This window comes from Pinus tabuliformis, chromosome 7 (genome assembly GCF_031772625.1).
Source record: "Pinus tabuliformis cultivar Carrire ecotype Pingquan chromosome 7, CPIR1, whole genome shotgun sequence".
NCBI classification, from domain to species: Eukaryota; Viridiplantae; Streptophyta; class Pinopsida; order Pinales; family Pinaceae; genus Pinus; species Pinus tabuliformis.
The window spans coordinates 2,048,910,794-2,048,928,933 of NC_142293.1; positions in this window are offsets into that span (position 1 = coordinate 2,048,910,794).

Genomic DNA, 18,140 nt, shown 5'->3' on the forward strand with positions numbered 1-18,140 from the left:
TGTTAATATAAATATTGTATTCCTTTGATGTCATATGGTTAGTTAATGCTCAGTGACACTAAATTGTAAGAAAAGTGAAAAAATGATTCACCCCCCCCCTCCCCCTTAGTATTTCCAACTACTGCTATCATAGCAAGTTGTTTCATTATAGTCCAACAAATGGAAGGTAGATCTTAGGAACAAAGATGGGAAAGGAAGAAATGCTAGCCTCCAAATTCTCTAAGGAAAATGAAAATAAAGTCTCATCTATTTCAATGATGCCAAAACATACTAAAGTGATTAATGAAGATCAAGTTGACCTAGTTGTCATGTTTCCACTACCTCTGGTATTTGATGTAATAGACTATGAATTATGGAGGATGTTTATGGAGACCGATTTCTAGATTGTATATGGTTGGTATTTTTACTAGAGATAAAACCACAAAGGATTCAAAAGAAGACCATATAAGATCAATGGATATCATACTAAGAAGCTTATCATATCCTATAAAACAAAAGGTAGTACATTGCTCCTTCACTATAGATATGTAGGAAGGGATAGAAGATCTGTAGGAATTTACAGGGTAAGTTCCACAGAAAGAATACCAAAAGGACACCACTCACAACAATATCTCAAATCAATACACCAGTATTTTTGACGTGGTTAAAACCCTCAGAGTGCAAGGAGGGAAATAGTCCACGGCCTGTCCCAACGTGGGTACTACAGGCAATTTATTAATCAAAGAATGAAAATTTACATAAGCTTCTGTCATGCACGGATTACCCGAACAATGACCCTCCATGCGCTTTAAATAGAACTCATGGACCAATCGGGTGTCAAGCCACGGATCAAGTGTCGGTAATACCGAGGTGAGAGTGAACCGTCGGATCACTACATATCGTGACCGTCGGATTGTAAGTTACAAAATGTACAACGGTAAAGAAACACACTTTACCTAACTCTAACCTAACTCTATACTAGACCAAGTTGAACTTAACTATATCCTATGTGTCAGAATATCCTAACATACCCCCTTAAGAACAACTTGGGATAGGATTGAAGGATTTACAAATATGACACAATAGGAGAAGGAAGGAGGCACTAGAGCCTATCCCCCCTTAGTGACAACTTCCTGAACTCCAAGCATATATCGAAGTTTAGTGAACTTCGCCTCTGTGAGAACCTTTGTGAAGATGTTTGCAACCTGATCATCCGTTGGACAATATTGCACTTCAAGAACATGGTCATGAATGAGCTTTCTGATGAAGTGCATGTGTAGTTCAATGTGTTTGCTGCGCTGATGCTGGACTGGATCTTTGCATAGCTGAATGGCACTTTGATTATCACACCAAAGTGTGGTTGGATGCTGCTGCTCAAAGCCAAACTCTGATAGGATCTGACGAAGCCACAAGGCTTCCTTACTAGCTTCCACGGCACCACGATACTCTGCTTCTGCTGACGAAAGAGAAATGGCAGCCTGTTTCTTACAAGCCCATGTAATAGGTCCTGAACCAAGAGTGAAGACATAACCGGCAGTAGACTTCCGATCATCAAGGTCACCAGCCCAATCAGAATCAGTGAAACCAACTAACAGAGGAGCTGCTTTGGCACTGTAATGAATCCCAAACTGTACTGTACCTCGAACATAACGAAGTATTCTTTTAGCTGCTTTCCAATGACTTTCACGGGGGTTTTGCATAAAACGAGCAACAAGGCCAACAGCAAAGGAAAGATCAGGACGAGTATGGGTTAAATACAAGAGTTTTCCGACAAGTTGATGGTATAAGGTAGCATCAACTTCAGGAGAAGTACAAGAGACTGAAAGTTTGACTCCAGACTGAAAGGGAGAAGGGGCTGGCTTACAGTCTTCCATGTGAAAATGACGAAGAATATCACAAGCATACTTGGACTGGGAAAGGAAAATACCTTCTTGGGATTGCAAGACTTGAAGACCGAGAAAATAGTGTAAGTGTCCTAAGTCTGTCATTTCAAATTTCTTTTTAAGGCTGGACTTCACATGGTTTATAAGGTTGGGATCACTACCAGTAAGAATAAGATCATCAACATAAAGAACAAGGATGATGAGAGAGTTGCCCACTTTCTTGGTGTAGACAGTATTGTCAGAATGACACCTAGAAAAGCCAGATTCTAAAAGAAAGCTATCCATTTTGGCATACCAAGCCCGAGGAGCTTGCTTGAGGCCATAAAGGGATTTCTTAAGTCGACAAACGAGGCTAAAGTCTGTTTGTATGAAGCCAATGGGTTGTTCCACATAGATTTCTTCCTGCAAGTCCCCATGCAAGAAGGCAGATTTAACATCCATTTGATGGACTTCCCATTTTAAAGAGGAAGCAAGGGAAAGAACAAGGCGGATAGAGTTCATTTTGGCAACTGGAGAGAAGGTTTCAGTGTAGTCAATGCCTTCAACCTGTGAAAAGCCCTTAGCAACTAGACGAGCTTTATGTTTATCAACTTTCCCATCTGGTCCATACTTGGTTCTGTAAACCCATTTGCATCTAACAAGTTTGCGTCCCTTTGGTAGAGGAACAAGATCCCATGTATCATTTGTCATCAATGAATGATATTCTTCATTCATAGCTGCTTCCCAATGTGGATGGCCTGAAGCTTCTGCAAAAGTGTCAGGATCATGATTTACTGGAGCTTGAGCCAGTAAAGAAGAGGCTCTTTCAAACTGAGAACGTGTACGTCGCTGATCTGTAGGATCACCGGCAAGATCACCTGCTGCATCCCGAGTAGCACGGACCCATCTTGGAAGTTGAGGATCCTGAGAAGGTGGGGGAGGATTATCATCCTCGCTTTCATCATCAGAAGAAGAAATGTTTTCAAAGATAGAAGAGATAGGAAGAGGTGGCACATCCGCCGGACTAGGCTCGCAGGCCGATTTATTTTCATCAAATTTTACATCTCTTCTAATGATAACATTTTTGGACTTAAATGGAATAAGTCTATAACCTTTTACATCTTCAGAATATCCAACAAAAGTACATTTCTCACTCTTAGGTTCTAAAGCTTTATGCTTTTCATCTGGAATATGGGCCCATGCTTCACTTCCAAACACACGAAAGTGACTTACATCTGGTTTAATGGAACTCCAAGCTTCTTCTGGAGTGATATTCTCTAGAACCTTAGTAGGAGTGCGATTGATTATATAATTTGCACAATTAATTGCTTCGGCCCAAAAACTAAGACTGGTTCCTTTAGATTGCAGCATACAATTAGCCATTTCCTTTAAGGTGCGATTTTTCCTTTCAGCTACACCATTTTGTTGTGGAGTGTATGGAACAGTATGTTGCATTCGAATTCCATTTTCGGTGCAAAAGTTGATGAATGCGTTTTTAACATATTCTCCACCATTATCAGTTCTTAGCTTAATAATTTGATGTCCAGATTGTTTTTCAACAAATGCTTTGAAGGCCAAAAAAGTGCTAAATACTTCGCTCTTGAGTTTTAAGAAGTATACCCAAGTGCGTCTAGAGAAATCATCAATGAAAGTTAAGAAGTACTTGCAGCCAGAGAATGAAGCAACAGGAAGAGGACCACATAAATCACTGTGCACAAGCTGTAAAGGGGCTGAGGCGTGCCAAGAGGCACTTTTGTCAAAACTATCCCGATGATGTTTTCCGAGTACACATCCGGAACAAACACCATCTTTGCAAGATACCATAGGAAGACCTGTCACCATATTTTCTTTGCATAGATGCTGAAGGGAGCGATAGTTTAAGTGACCAAACCGCTCATGCCAAAGTTTGCTCACTTCATCATTATGAGCAACAAACACTGAGGGAAGATGGGATGACCCAAAGTTGTGAAACTTATACAACCTTTTGGAATCATCAGCAAGACCAGTAGCTAGAATCTGTTTAGGATCTTTTAGATCCTTGATTACAACATCATGAGGTGAAAATTCAACAATTTTACCTTCACCTGAATGAGTTATCTGATAGACAGATAGAAGGTTGCAGGATAAGTTTGGAACACATAATACATCATTGAACTGACCATTGTCTAGATGAACAGTTCCAGTCCCTACAACATTAAGAGATCTATCATCACCAACATATATATTTTTGGTGTTACAATCATTTAAAGAAGAAAACATGGCTTGGTTTTTGGCCATGTGACAAGAGGCTCCAGAATCAATGAGCCACTCATGAGAATGAGAAGAAGAAGAAGATACATTTAATGCATAACCAGACTGAGATGATTGACGATGACATGCAGAAAATGCCGTTCTGGAAGTTGAAGTTGAAGTAGGCTCCAGATGGATGTTATGTTTCTTCATTGCGGCTTCCAAGGCTTCCATCTTCTTAAAGCATTTAGATTCTAAGTGGCCATCTCGATTACAAAAGTTACAATGTCTATCAGTCTTCTTCCATTTGTTTTTATTGGGCTTATCATTTTGCTGAAATGATCTTTCATTTTGAGGCTGAGATGGTTTAGGACCATTCTTTTGAGGATATGACTTCTTAGGATTCTTTGAATTTGGGTGCTGCTGGGCGGCTAACGCTTTTGTGGAAGAGTTTCCAAGATTAAGAAGACCAAGGTGTAAGAGTTTTTCTTGTTCTCTTATTAAGGAATCACAAAAGGAGTCAAAGGAAGGGGCCTTGTATTCTTGTCCTTGACAAATGAAAGCTTCTCTTGTAGAATGGAAAGTGGAAACAAATACAGAGTAGGCTGGTCCTAACTTAGTAAGGATGGAATAAATAAGGTTACCATCATCTTTCTTAACTTTAACACCTTCCAAGAGATATCTAAGGGTCTTGAATTTTGACAAGAAATCTTCAATGCAAGAAAAATTATTAGGATCCAAAGTAAGCAGCTCATTTTCAAGTTGATGGGATCTAATTTCATTTTTAATCCCAAAAACTTTAGCAAGTTTTTCTAATGCTTCATGAGGAGTCTCAAGTCCTGCAATGTGGAATCTAAGATCAGGAGAAATAGACATTCCTATCAAACCACGTGCTTGATCTTGTCTATTTTCCCATTTTGCCGCCTTGTCTTCATCTTTGGGTTTCTTATCTTGGTTTGTGGCTATTCTGAAGAGACCTTTACTTCTAAGTAAATCTTCCATGTATTCTACCCATTGGAAGTAGTTAGTGCTGTCAAGAATGACTTGGCATGGACTTTCCATTTTTTTTTTTAAACTGAAGCTGAAGATGCTGAAAGTAAGTGTACCAACGGATAGATCTCGAAAAAATAGGCGATTTTAAAAAAAACGGCTCTGAAAAAGGCTTCCGGATGAAGATGTTATGGCTTTTTGAAAAAAATCTTGTTGACGTTGCCGGCAAAGTGCGCGAATGTGCGGGAATGAAAAAATCCGCCCCCACAAAATGGAGACTTGAACCCAAGACCTCTACTCTCTAAAAATAGCTTTGAACCAATTGATCTATACAAAAGATTTGAGAGAGAGAGAGAGAGAGAGAGAGGGGGGGGGGGGGGCCTCGATTTGCGTGCTTGCCTTGAGAAAACTCTTTTTCCCTACAAAACACAAAACACAAAACCCAACACGAATATGCAAAGAAAAACGAACCTTGCGGCTCGAAGTTAGCTTTAGCCAAAAAACTAGAAATTTTTAAAAAAAATCTCAAGGTTAGCTTTAGCCGAAAAACTAAATATATTTCTCAATGTTTTTGATTTTCCGAGATCACACTAAGGTGCAGGGAAAAGAGCATACGCATGAGAAAAATCCTTCCTTTCTGTTTCTGATTTGCCCAGATCGCACAGAGTCGCAGGGCAAAGAGCATACGTAGAAATGAAAGGTATAGATTCGGTTAAAAAAAAGGCTAAATAAACTGAGACCGAAATAAGCAGAGAGAAATTAACAGTAAACTGCAAAAAAAAACACTGTATACCTCCCGATCTAAAAAATGACGCAGCTAGGGCTACCGGAAACCTTTTCGCATGAAACGAAAGGGGTTCCTCACTGGAACAGATGCTCCGAACACAACAGAGCAGTCCTCTCGGCCCGAAAGCAGTCAGAAACAACAGATCTAGGAAACGACAGCCGCATGCAGTTCTACCGGCTTCCGATTTGGATCACCAACGGACGCGGCCCTCAAATAGCTCTGATACCGTGTAGGAATTTACAGGGTAAGTTCCACAGAAAGAATACCAAAAGGACACCGCTCACAACCAGATCTCAAATCAATACACCAGTATTTTTGACGTGGTTAAAACCCTCAGAGTGCAAGGAGGGAAACAGTCCACGGCCTGTCCCAACATGGGTACTACAGGCAATTTATTAATCAAAGAATGAAAATTTACATAAGTTTCTCTCATGCACGGATTACCCGAACAATGACCCTCCATGCGCTTTAAATAGAACTCATGGACCAATCGGGTGTCAAGCCACGGATCAAGTGTCGGTAATACCGAGGTGAGAGTGAACCGTCGGATCACTACATATCGTGACCGTCGGATTGTAAGTTACAAAATGTACAACGGTAAAGAAACACACTTTACCTAACTCTAACCTAACTCTATACTAGACCAAGTTGAACTTAACTATATCCTATGTGTCGGAATATCCTAACAAGATCTTTATTCAAAATAAGCTAAAAAGGAAGCTTCTAGCTTAACAATTGAGGTAAAAGAGGAAACAATGAGAGAATAAATACTAAAAAGTCATCTTAAATAAAAATTTGAGGACTTGATCAAGCTAGAAACTAAATTTTATCAAAAAGAGAAAAGGCTTAAAGAAGAAATTATCTCCTTGAAGACCCAACTTGAAGAAGAAAGAAGAATTGAAGAAGTGACCAAACCAGCTAAAAAGGAAGGAAGAAGATTGTGAGAAGCATGGAGAATAAGTTGTATCATTAAGGATTGAAGTTAACAAGCTCAATAAAAAGCTAAAAAGCTTGCAAGAGATAGATAACATTGTCAGCTACAACAAATCAAGTACCTTCATGCAAAAATTATGCAAGCACCAAGTCCACAAAGGAGAATTTTGAAGAAAAAATTGAAAGAGGAATATTTGTCCTCAAAAGACAAAGTGAAAACTAGAAGAAGTGTGAAGTTGCTAGTCCAATAAGTTATGCTAATATTCTCAAAAAGATACCTTCCAAGGTGAGCAAGAGAAGACTAGGCCTCCTCCAAGTATGAACAATTTCATAATATCATCAAGGAAATCCAACTCACTAAGGTTCCCAAGTATAATATTTGGCTATTGTTATTGAGGTAAAAATTTTGGGCATAAGGCTATAGATTGCAAAGCTTATAGTAGGGTTAACTACAACAAATATCATCAAAATCCATCAAGCATTTTTACAAGCAGACAAGTCAGAAACCCTAATGGATTCTCTAACAAAACATACACGAAATTTCCTCTAGCATTCAAGTACAACAAATGATGCTTTAAATAACATAACTTTGAAGATATTATACGTTATTGTAACTGTGATATGAAGTAGAATCCTAAGTAGATTAAGAAAGAAATCAAACCCACTAGGGTTTGGAGAAGAAAACATGTTGAGAAGGAAAACAATATCATCACGGGAGCATCCCCACAAAAGAAAGACACCCATTTCCATTGATGTTCTTGGGGGAGAGAGGAGATAGAATATGAAGCATGATGAAAGGGGGGTCATACGTTTCAACATCAATGATGAAAGGGGAGTCATAGATGTCTAAATGTTCCTTCCTGATTTCTCATTATTTTAGTATACCCCTATTCCTGCTTCCCTTCCTCCTCATGCATTTTCATGGTTCATATCAAGGTTTCACCTCTTCACCAACCATAATTAAATTATAAACATAATTGAAAGTATTTTTCCCATTTACGTTTACACACCCATAGGAGGATCAATAATATAATTAATTGCAATTACAAAACTAGTGGGAGTTAAGTGTTGGGGATACAACATCTTCCAACCTCTCCAACAATAAAAAATCATGTAATCCATGGAGACTATTCCCAAGAGAGGATTACTCCAAATAAAAACTCAAATAACCTCTAAATAACCCCTTCAAGTGTGAACAACTCCCAAGTGAGGTAGGATGTTCAAGCTATTAACCTCCAAGGCAATAAAGTGAATTAATTTAACCATTAAATGGTTAAATAAACCTCAACATGTGAACACAAAGTTTAATTCTCAGCAAAACCATAACCAAACCTCCCAATTATCACCAACTAATTAAATCAACATGAACACATGTGCTAATGAGTTGCACAAGGAGGTGGGTGGTCTCTTCTATAAGTGTTGGACCATGGAAATAAGCTAGATATCCTATCAAAACCCATCAAGATAAGAACATAATGAAAAGATAGAAGCTCCACCTAGGTTTAAAATTACAACAAACCAAGAACTAACTATAACATGGTAAAACTGACCAAATCATAGGAGGGGATTTCTCCACTAAATATGTCTGTAGTATCCTTCCACTCTAACTTCATATTGGAAGAAAGTGCATACACATTGAACCTAACATTATCAAACAAATTTCCACCCAGGTGATATGGCCAATGAATATTAGAATACTAAGTCACGTCACCTACCAACCAACTAAATACAACCAAGGGTGATCAATTAGGCAAGCATATTTGAAAAGAACACTAAATCAACAAGCACAATCATCCAAAGAAAAGCCAGGTTCACCCAACCAAAACCCTCCATCAAACAATCCAATGCCATCAAGGAAAAGATCCATGAAGATATATCCCAAAAAATCTTCCAATATTTTTAGATACAAAAACAAATCTCAAACCTCATTCAATATGAAATATAACACTCTCTTACTAACTAAATTATGCAAATATAAGACTCTCTCATTAACTAAATTATGTAAATTTTTCGTAGAAACACTTCTGCCTTAATAAATACAGTCATATCAAAATTAAAATCTCACATATAATTTTCATCGATGAAATCTCATCCTTAGGGAAGATATCAACCAGTTAAAAAACGATACCCTACCGCATGTAAAAACATTTAACACAAATCACACATAGGCATTTAACGCAAATCATGAAGCCGACAAAATTAATTTATGTGGAACTTAAATGCTACTAATACTCCAAATCCTTATTTAAGGAACCCGTCGATCGAAACGACCAACCACCAATGATCCTCTAATCATTTGCATATAATTTACATCTCCTCCAATCATTTTCATATCCACCAATCGATTGCAAAATGGCTCCAGACAGTGTTCCGGAAGAATATTTGGATGTGGTGTTCCAAGAATTTGCCTACGATCCCATTCGACTCCCGCTTGCAGAAGACCCTGCCCAGCTGCTATACAACCGCAGGACACTCGAGACAATTTGGGTGACGAAACACAATGCCATCAACCCATATACCCGCCACCCCTTCCACATCAACAATGTCATCCCCCAGATTGAGCTGAGACAAGAGATGCAACGATACATCACTAGAAACAAAATCCCAGGGCTTCAGGTAATTCTGGATTATGCTAAACTCTTAAACCAGACTGAAATGACAAGTGTGCTGAAAGATTTGGTGTACCGTTATCGTTATATTTCTCAGAAGAAGGAAAATAAGAAAGAAGCGGATTGGAAGCCAGTGTGGCAGAAGCTCAACCTGATCCGTCTATATTGCGAGTACGAGGAATGGAACAGGGAACTGTTTTCGTTAATCCAGGGATAGCATTACTTTGTTTGCAGTGGATTCTCCGTACAGGGATTCAATAATAGAGTTTAGGCTTCTGTGATCCATATCAAGTTAGAGAAAGATTCTTCAGCGAAAATCACATGGAATCTCATTTGTCGACGCGTTTTGAACCAACTAGTGTGGTTCATCGTCAGGACAAGTTGAAGAAATAGATCTAGCTCATCATGCTAAATAGTCTGAGCGGATCCTCCAACAGCTATCATCTCTAATGGATAGTTTGACTCAAGGACAGGGGTCAAAATTATTATAATAGTTTAATTCGTAAAAATAAATAAATTATTATTAAGGTAAATGGTACGAGACCTAATAATTAAAAATTATAAGTTAATTAATAATTAGTCAAATACATGACCTTGAAATGCCTAAAAAATATAAATAATTTTATTTAAAAGTATTAAAAATAAAAAGTAATAAAGAAAATCAAAGTTAATAATTAAAAATTATAATTTAATTAATAATTTAAAAGGAAAATTAGTTAATTAAATGACCTAATGGATGAATAAAATATTATTATTGAGGGTATTTGGCATGAGACCTAATAAATAAAAAAATTATAAGTTAATTAATAATTTAAAAAGGAAAATTGGTTAAATGAAGAATAAAAATATAATCTTATTTAAAAGTATTATTAAAATTGTATATTAATTTCCCGGATGCGGGTGCCACGTCGGGAGATCATGGTACGCCACATGGTGTACATGGGCAAGCCTAAGGTTAAGTCTCTCCTTAATTGCTCCACGCCGCCCTGGCCAGCGAGCGTGAGAGCTAAAGGGAGACGGGACGGCCATTTATGGTCTGAGAGGAACCATAATCGCAGAGGCAGGCGGGAGTTATGGGGCACCAGCTCCAAGGTGAACCACCGATGCATAAAATTGCAGAAGATGGAGAATGTCGGGCAGTTCGATCTTCGGAGGTGGAGGTGTGGGTTTCAGGGCTCAGAGAGGATTCTAGGAGCCACCTGCGAATTCTCTGGTGCAGTGGAAGTGTTGGTAAGTGGGCAGTTATGGCGCCAAGGCAAAGGCCTTTCAGTCGACGCGGCACAGGAAGAAGAGATGCCTCGCGTCCCCCTGTCAATCGGGCTTCAAGTTGCTGCCGATGCCTTTGTCACAGGGTGGAGGAAGCCAACCCCATCCAAGCTCAGCAATTTATGGAAGCCAAGCCACAGAACCCAGAAGCTGCTCCACTTCCGGCGTTCGGCTCAGCGATTTTCTCTATCAACAATCTGCAAGGTAATTCGAGCATCCAGGCTCATGTTTCAGTCTTATTTGTGGAAGAGGCGAAAGAAATCGAGGGGGAACAATCCCAGGCTCCAATTCAACCAATGGATACTCCCCATGCCCCAATTCAGCTTGCAGAGAGCTCCAAAGCAGCTGAGGACAAAGCTGGGGCACCATCTGAGCCAGAAGCTGCTCTGCCAGCCTCCCAACCAGCACCAGCAAAGGGCAAAGCTAAATACGACTGGGGACCCCCACCAGAAGGAGAATACTGGATCTATCCAGAAGACTCGGAGGAGGACTCTGATGCCTAGTCACGCGCTCAACACAATTCCAGCTCTCTGTATGCACTCAGGTTTTTTTGTCTACTGTTTAATTCGCCACCAACACTTAAGGTATAGAGTTAATCGTTTTGCTTGGTCAGATAATTTTGACGTTCAAAGTAATTCCGAACCCCTGCGTGGGTCTCTGATGGTTTCTATTCAAGGTTCTTTTCCGCCCCTGCGTGGGTTTGGAAGTTTCTTTCATGCCCCTGCGTGGGTCTCTGATGGTTTTTATTCAAGTTTCTAGTCTTCACAGCCCCTCTGCTCTGGCAAGGGCTCTCAGTTTGCATAGAATGCACATGAGATTGGTCTCTTTTTTGGCCCCTGCGTGGGCGCTTAAGCACTGGAAAAAGGCCCCTGCGAGGGCAATGGACTCAATGCAGCTCGATGAGCAAGAGCGCCAACCCAGGCCTCTCGCAATGTATAAACCTGAATGTAATCGTTCTCAGTTTTTACTGTAAATAATAGAAGTAGAATAGCCTTTAACGATAAAAAAAAATGTATATTAATTAAAATAATAAAAGGTAATAAAGAGAATCAAAGTTAATAAAAATTATAAGTTAGTTAATAATTTAAAAGGAAAATTAGTAAATTAAATGACCTTGTAATAAAGGATAGAGTAATATATAAATTAATTTTATATAAAAGTATTATTAAAAATGTATGTTAAATAATAAAATGTAATTAAGCTATAAAAATGACCTTAAATGGAAAATTAGTTAATTAAATGACCTTATAATAAAGGATAAGTTAAATGCCTAGATGTATAGAGTAATGTATAAATTAATTTTATTTAAAAATATTATAAAAATTGTATGTTAATTAATAAAAGGTAATAAAGAAAATCAAAGGGTGATATGATAGATTGGAAATTAGTTAAAAATATAAGCTGTAAAGAATTAGAAAGGAAAATTAGTTATATGGAGGCCCTTAAATAAAAATAATCAATATATAGGAATTAAAATGGAAAAAAATGACCTTGAAATATGAGAAGAAATAGTTTGCTATACACACGAATAAAAAACTAATAAATAAATAACCAAAAATTAAAAATAAAAATCGAAAAAAAAATAAAATAAAATAAATTAATAAATAAATAAATAAAAATAAAAATAAAAATATTAATAATAAAAATAAAAAAAATAAATAAGTAAAAATAAAGATAAAAGACACAAGAAACCAAAGAGGACGGAAAAACGACTAGGAAGAGAGGGCTGGGACCCAACACCTACTGACTTTCCAACCATCCTCTCTATTGAGATTGCTTGGTCTCTTTTCGATCTCAAGCGCTTCCCTGAATTTTCGATGATGGAAATGTGAAACCTTAGCAATAACACTGGCTTCTTCAATACAAACATGATGATTGGTTTTCTCAGCATGTTCAACCAAAGCGAAAGAATTAGATCTCCTATACTTCAGATCCGCTGCGTACTTGCTAATCCTCTGATTAATGGAACGGCCAGTCTCCCCAATATAGGGGGTCCCACAGGAACAAGGGACCATATAAACACCCTTCATATCTTTAGGGTTGATGGGATCCTTCACTGATCTGAGTGACGAACGAATGGTGTTCAGGGGCCTAAAGGACACAGGGATACTATGTCTCCTGAGAATCCTACCAATTCTATCAGTGGTCCCTTGAACATACGAAAGATGGACACCAGGAACACGATCTTTTGGTTCTCTTTTCGCTAGAAAATTCTTGGAAGCTTTAACGAAAGCCCTATGACCCATGTATCTACTGTAACCATTCTCCACAAAGACATCCAACAGATGGGATTTTTCCTTCTCAAAGCTCTTCTTGTCCGAGATCCTCAGGGCCCGAGTAGCAAGGGTACTAAGAACACCCATATTTTGAGCCAGGAAATGGTGGGAACTGTCATGAAGATACTGCTCCGTATGAGTTTTCTTTCGAAAAACTTGATGGGCGAGGGAACCATCATCATTCCTAGAAATAATAATATCAAGGAAAGGAAGGGATGCCTCCTTCCCCTGTGAATGCCTCCTTCCCAGACAGTTTCATGACTTGAAGACATCCAGAAATAACCTCTAAAGGGACCATCACAGGTAAACCCGTATGAAGGTGAGCTGCAGAGAAGTTAAGTCCACCGCCAGGGTGCTCTACAGAGCACTTAGGCTTCCTTTCACCTGCGCTAGGCGAGAATGAATGAAATTCACATAGGGTTTTGGGAATATTCTCATCTTTTGGAGTCATCTAGAAGTTTCCCTCACTTATCAACTCCTATGAGCTCGAAAATGGATGAGGAATGAGTTAAGATGCATCCTATCCTCTCATCCCTTCCTCCATTCAATTCCATTCAATGCCACCATTTATGACAACCTCCTTCATCTTCCTATAAATTGACCACTCATCTAAGTGATGAGGGGCTGGATTATGTTGAATTGTAAGGAGATAATGCTCCTATGAGATTTGGCTTTGAAGCAAGTATTGTGATGCTACAAGTTTGTCATGCTTTTGGTGTGATGTGGATGGGATCCAAGTTGGAGGAATGGCTTTGAATCATACACCAATGGTTGTAATTCCTTCTTCTATCTAATAAAGTGTTTGAACCTTTTTCCCATATGTTTGTATTGTTTTATAATGCTTATGTGTGTGAATTGTATCTGATTCCTTTCACTTATACTCAATAGATCGTATGCTTTGATCGGTTTTTGTCTTCTGTTGTGTTTACAAGGTACTTCTCAAGCCGATTAAGTATGGCAAGGAGCGACGGAATCGATACAAGGGAGACGAGAGGAAAGTGGAACTATAGGTAAGCCTTCTATCTTCTCATCTTATCTATTGCTTATAGGAAAAGTATAAAACAATTTAAACTGTTGTTCTAGATACAACCACTTATCTAGGGAATTACTATTTATCCGTAGATACTAAATTCTCCAAAACATTACTGCAACCACTATCTAATAGTCACACATTATCAGAAGGTTCATGCATGATATGGGAAGCTAGGAACATCAATTTAGTACTCTTTGTAGTGACATTAGTTCTATGGTTTCCTTGATCAACTATCCTTGATCCGAATTTAAACACGAATGCAAGATATTAATGATATAACCATAAATACAAAGATGCAGCAGAAATAACACTTCATTTCATTAATATCAAATATTGAAATATGCTTACAAATAGAATGGAAATAAGACTACCTCGGATGATTGTAGCTTATCTCTGAGAAGCGATGTGGTGGTTACATGCCTTTGAACTGTGTTACAATGAGGCTTGAAGGCCTATTTATTATTGAGAAATAATGGAAAACCCTAAACATCCAAAAACCTAACCCTAGGAGATAAAGTGCCAAAAATATAGGCCCTATTTAGGTAAATTGGTACATCAACTTCACAGGTCGTAACTTTGGCATACGAACTCCATTTGATGTGCACAATACCTCGTTAGAAATATCTATTCGAGGAATACAACTTCCAATAGGCTAACACTTGTCTAATATACTTGTTGGCCCTGATTTTCCATAAAAACATCGTTTAGGGCCTCAAAATGCCTCTGGAAGCTAATGACTCGAAAAACTGCCAAAAATAGTAGATTGTGTTACAATTAAGGAAACTAAAAATTGAAAGAGACAGTGGTGGGGTCCCAGTGGAATAGGCAAGTGGCCAACAACATCCACCTGGATCAATCCTCTTCCTACAATCATTGGCATAGTGACCAAATTTATTACAGTAATAACATCTCAACTTTGATTTGTCAACTCTTTGATTATTGTTGAAGATTTTGTTGTTGCTTCCACAATCACGTTCATGCTCTTCTCGGCCATCTCTCTAACCACCATGGCTCCAGCGATGTCCTCTACCTCTCAGTCTACTTCTACCTCGACCTCTGTCTCTTGAAATAGAAACCTAACTTATGAAAGTGGCTTCTAAAGTGGAATCCTGATTTCTATCTATCATTGCCTCATGTGATATAAGTGATCCCATCATCTCATCAAATGTCAATGATTTGACACCCTTATCTTCTTCTATGGTTTCTACCACAACATTAAATTTCGTAGACAAAGATCTTGTTAGGCCAGGAGTAACTCCAGTTTGGCAGAAAACTGATACGAGTTATTTCATTAGGTAGCTATTGTTATATACAAAGAATGTGACTGCTCAGTTCATCTTCAGATGACTGTTCACATTCCAAATTCACCCAATCTCAAAGGATTAGGTGTCAACTTTCCCCCCCTTAATCTGAAGGGATGTTGGTGAGTCCAAGCATCTTTCTGAATCTTTCAAGCTTTTTTCTTCCAAGCGCTTTGGTGAAGATGTCTGCAATTTGCTCATTTGTGGAACAATGACGGAGATGGATTGTTTTGGCCTCAACATGATGTCGGATGAGATGATATTTAGTATTGATGTGCTTTGTACGATCATGGAACTTTGGGTTCTTGGCCAACTTTATTGCAGTGGTGTTGTCAATCATGAGTGGAGTTGATTGTACTTGTTTTACCTGCAAATCTTCAAGAATTTTTCTGAGCCACACAATTTTTTTTGTTGCTTCAGCTGCTGCCACGTATTCTGCTTTTGTTGTGGAATCTGGTGGAACTGATTGTTTCCATGATCTCCAAGAGACAGCTCCTGATCCAAGACTCATAGAATATCCTGAAGTAGATACCCCAGTTTCTTTGTCTCCATCGAAGTCTGAATCAGGGTATCCAATCAAGCTGAAGTCGTCCACATGTGTATACTTGATTCCAAGTTCTTGAGTTCCCTTCAAGTACCTTAGAACTCTTTTTGCAGCAGACCAATGTCCCTCACAAGGCTTTTGCATAAACCTGGAGAGGATTCCAACAACAAATGAAGTGTCTGGCCTGGTAGTAGTGAGGTAGATCAGACTTCCTAAAGCTGTCTATACTTTGTTGCATCCTCAAATTCCTTTCCTTCAATAGATGTGAGCTTTAAGCTTTGTTCCATTGGAGTAGAAAGAGGATTGCACTATGTCATGCCAAATCTGTTTAACAAATCTCCAATGTATTTCTTTTGAGAAAGAAATATGGATTTTGGATGTTGGGTTACTTCAATGCCAAGATAGTAATGAACATAGCCCAAATCAGTCATTTCAAAACTTTTCCCCAATTCCTTCTTTATGGATGCCATGTAGCTTTCATTGTTCCCTGTCATTAAAAGATCATCTACATATACCACAATATATACAACTGTTTTGCCAACTTTCTTGACAAATAAAGTTGCATCATCAAGATCAAAATGATTGAAGTTGAGTTTCAGAAGATGCTCAATTAGTTTTTCATACCAGGCTCGAAGTGCTTGTTTGAGGCCATACAAGGACTTCACAAGTTTGCATACTTTTTTTTCATGTCCTTTCACAACAAATCCTTCAGGCTAGGACATAAAAACATTTTCTTTTAGATCTCCATTCAAGAAGGCAGTTTTTACATCCATTTGATGGACTTTCCAACCGTTCTGAGCTGCTAGTGCAAAGAGTGTCTGAATGGTGGCCCATTTTTCTGTGGGGGAAAACGTTTCCTCATAATCGACCCCTTCCTTCCATGCAAAACCTTTTGCCACAAGCCTAGCTTTGTGCTTGTCAAGTGAGCCATCAGCTTTGTACTTGTTCTTGTAGACCCACTTGCATCCAATTGGTTTGGTTCCAAATGGAGGATCAACCAGCTTCCAAGTGCCATTCTTTATGAGGGCATCATACTCCTTTTGCGTCACTTCTTTCCATTCATCATGAGGAGCAGCTTCTTTGAAGGAAGTTGGTTCAAAATCTGTAGACAAGTTCAATTCACAATCATAAGTAACATCCATATCAAGAGGTGAATTAGAGTCATCTACATCACCTCCATTTTGTCGGTTTGAATTTCTGGTTCCTATTTTTTCAATTTCATCAGGATGAACACTTTCAAGTGTCTTTGTCAGCCACTTTGGGGGACCTTTCTGAGATGGTCCAGGCTTCTCTATTGATTGAGTTGGGACTGAATCAATATTGAGTCTCCCAATTCTATCAATTACATCACTTAAAGCATCATCCGTTGTCGGAGTTTCATTCAAGGGAGAGTGTTCTTCAGAAGAAGATTCCACATGTTGATCTAGTATAGGAATCCCCCCTTCAAGATGTGGAATCTGATTATCAAATTCTTGAAATGATTTCGTTTTTGCGAATCTATCCAAGCGATCAAGTTGCTGCTCAAAAACATTGTTAGATTTGGATGATTTAAGAAAAATTACATCTCTAGAAACAACAAACTTTTTATTTGCTTCATCATAGAGGCGGTATGCTTTGGAGGTGTTTGAATACCCCAGGAAGATACACTTACGACTTCTAGCACCAAGTTTGTTTCTATGTACTTTTGGTATCAAAGCATAATAGGTGGAACCAAAGATCCTGAGATGTTTTACCGAAGGAACATGTCTGTTATCACTCAGGTTGTTCCCTTTGACTCCCAAGGGAATACGGCCGCGGTAACCACAAAGCAATCTTTGGATTACAGGTCCTAGCCTACCTGCAATCAGAGAGGGCTCTCTCTTTAGGATTTAGCTTTGTTTTGATAAGGTTTTAGGCTAGCTATGATGTACTGAATTTTGTTTAAAGTTTTGGTTGAATGATATCTTCTAGTAGCTGAGGTGTGATATTCGGGAGGTTCAGTCCATTGGGAAATGGAGTCTGTGATTATGTGTTGTTTTGAGGAATTGAGTGAGAGTGATGAAACTGCAGGGCCATATGGCTACTCATGAAACAGACTTCAAATTGTGGAATATTGAGTATTTTCAGCGAGTGAGAGGCAACTAAGAATCTGTCACTAAGCTGGTGATGTGAAAGAATAAAATATTAATCAGGAGCAGATTAGAATTCCTGAAAAGTATTTACTATGAAAGACTTAGTATGAAAGTGAGCAATTAAGAATTACACATTCACAACTAATTCTGAAGAAAACATTCATAACAGCACAGATTGAGTTTAGGGTGTTCAGTGAACAAATCCAGAACTATTCTTTTT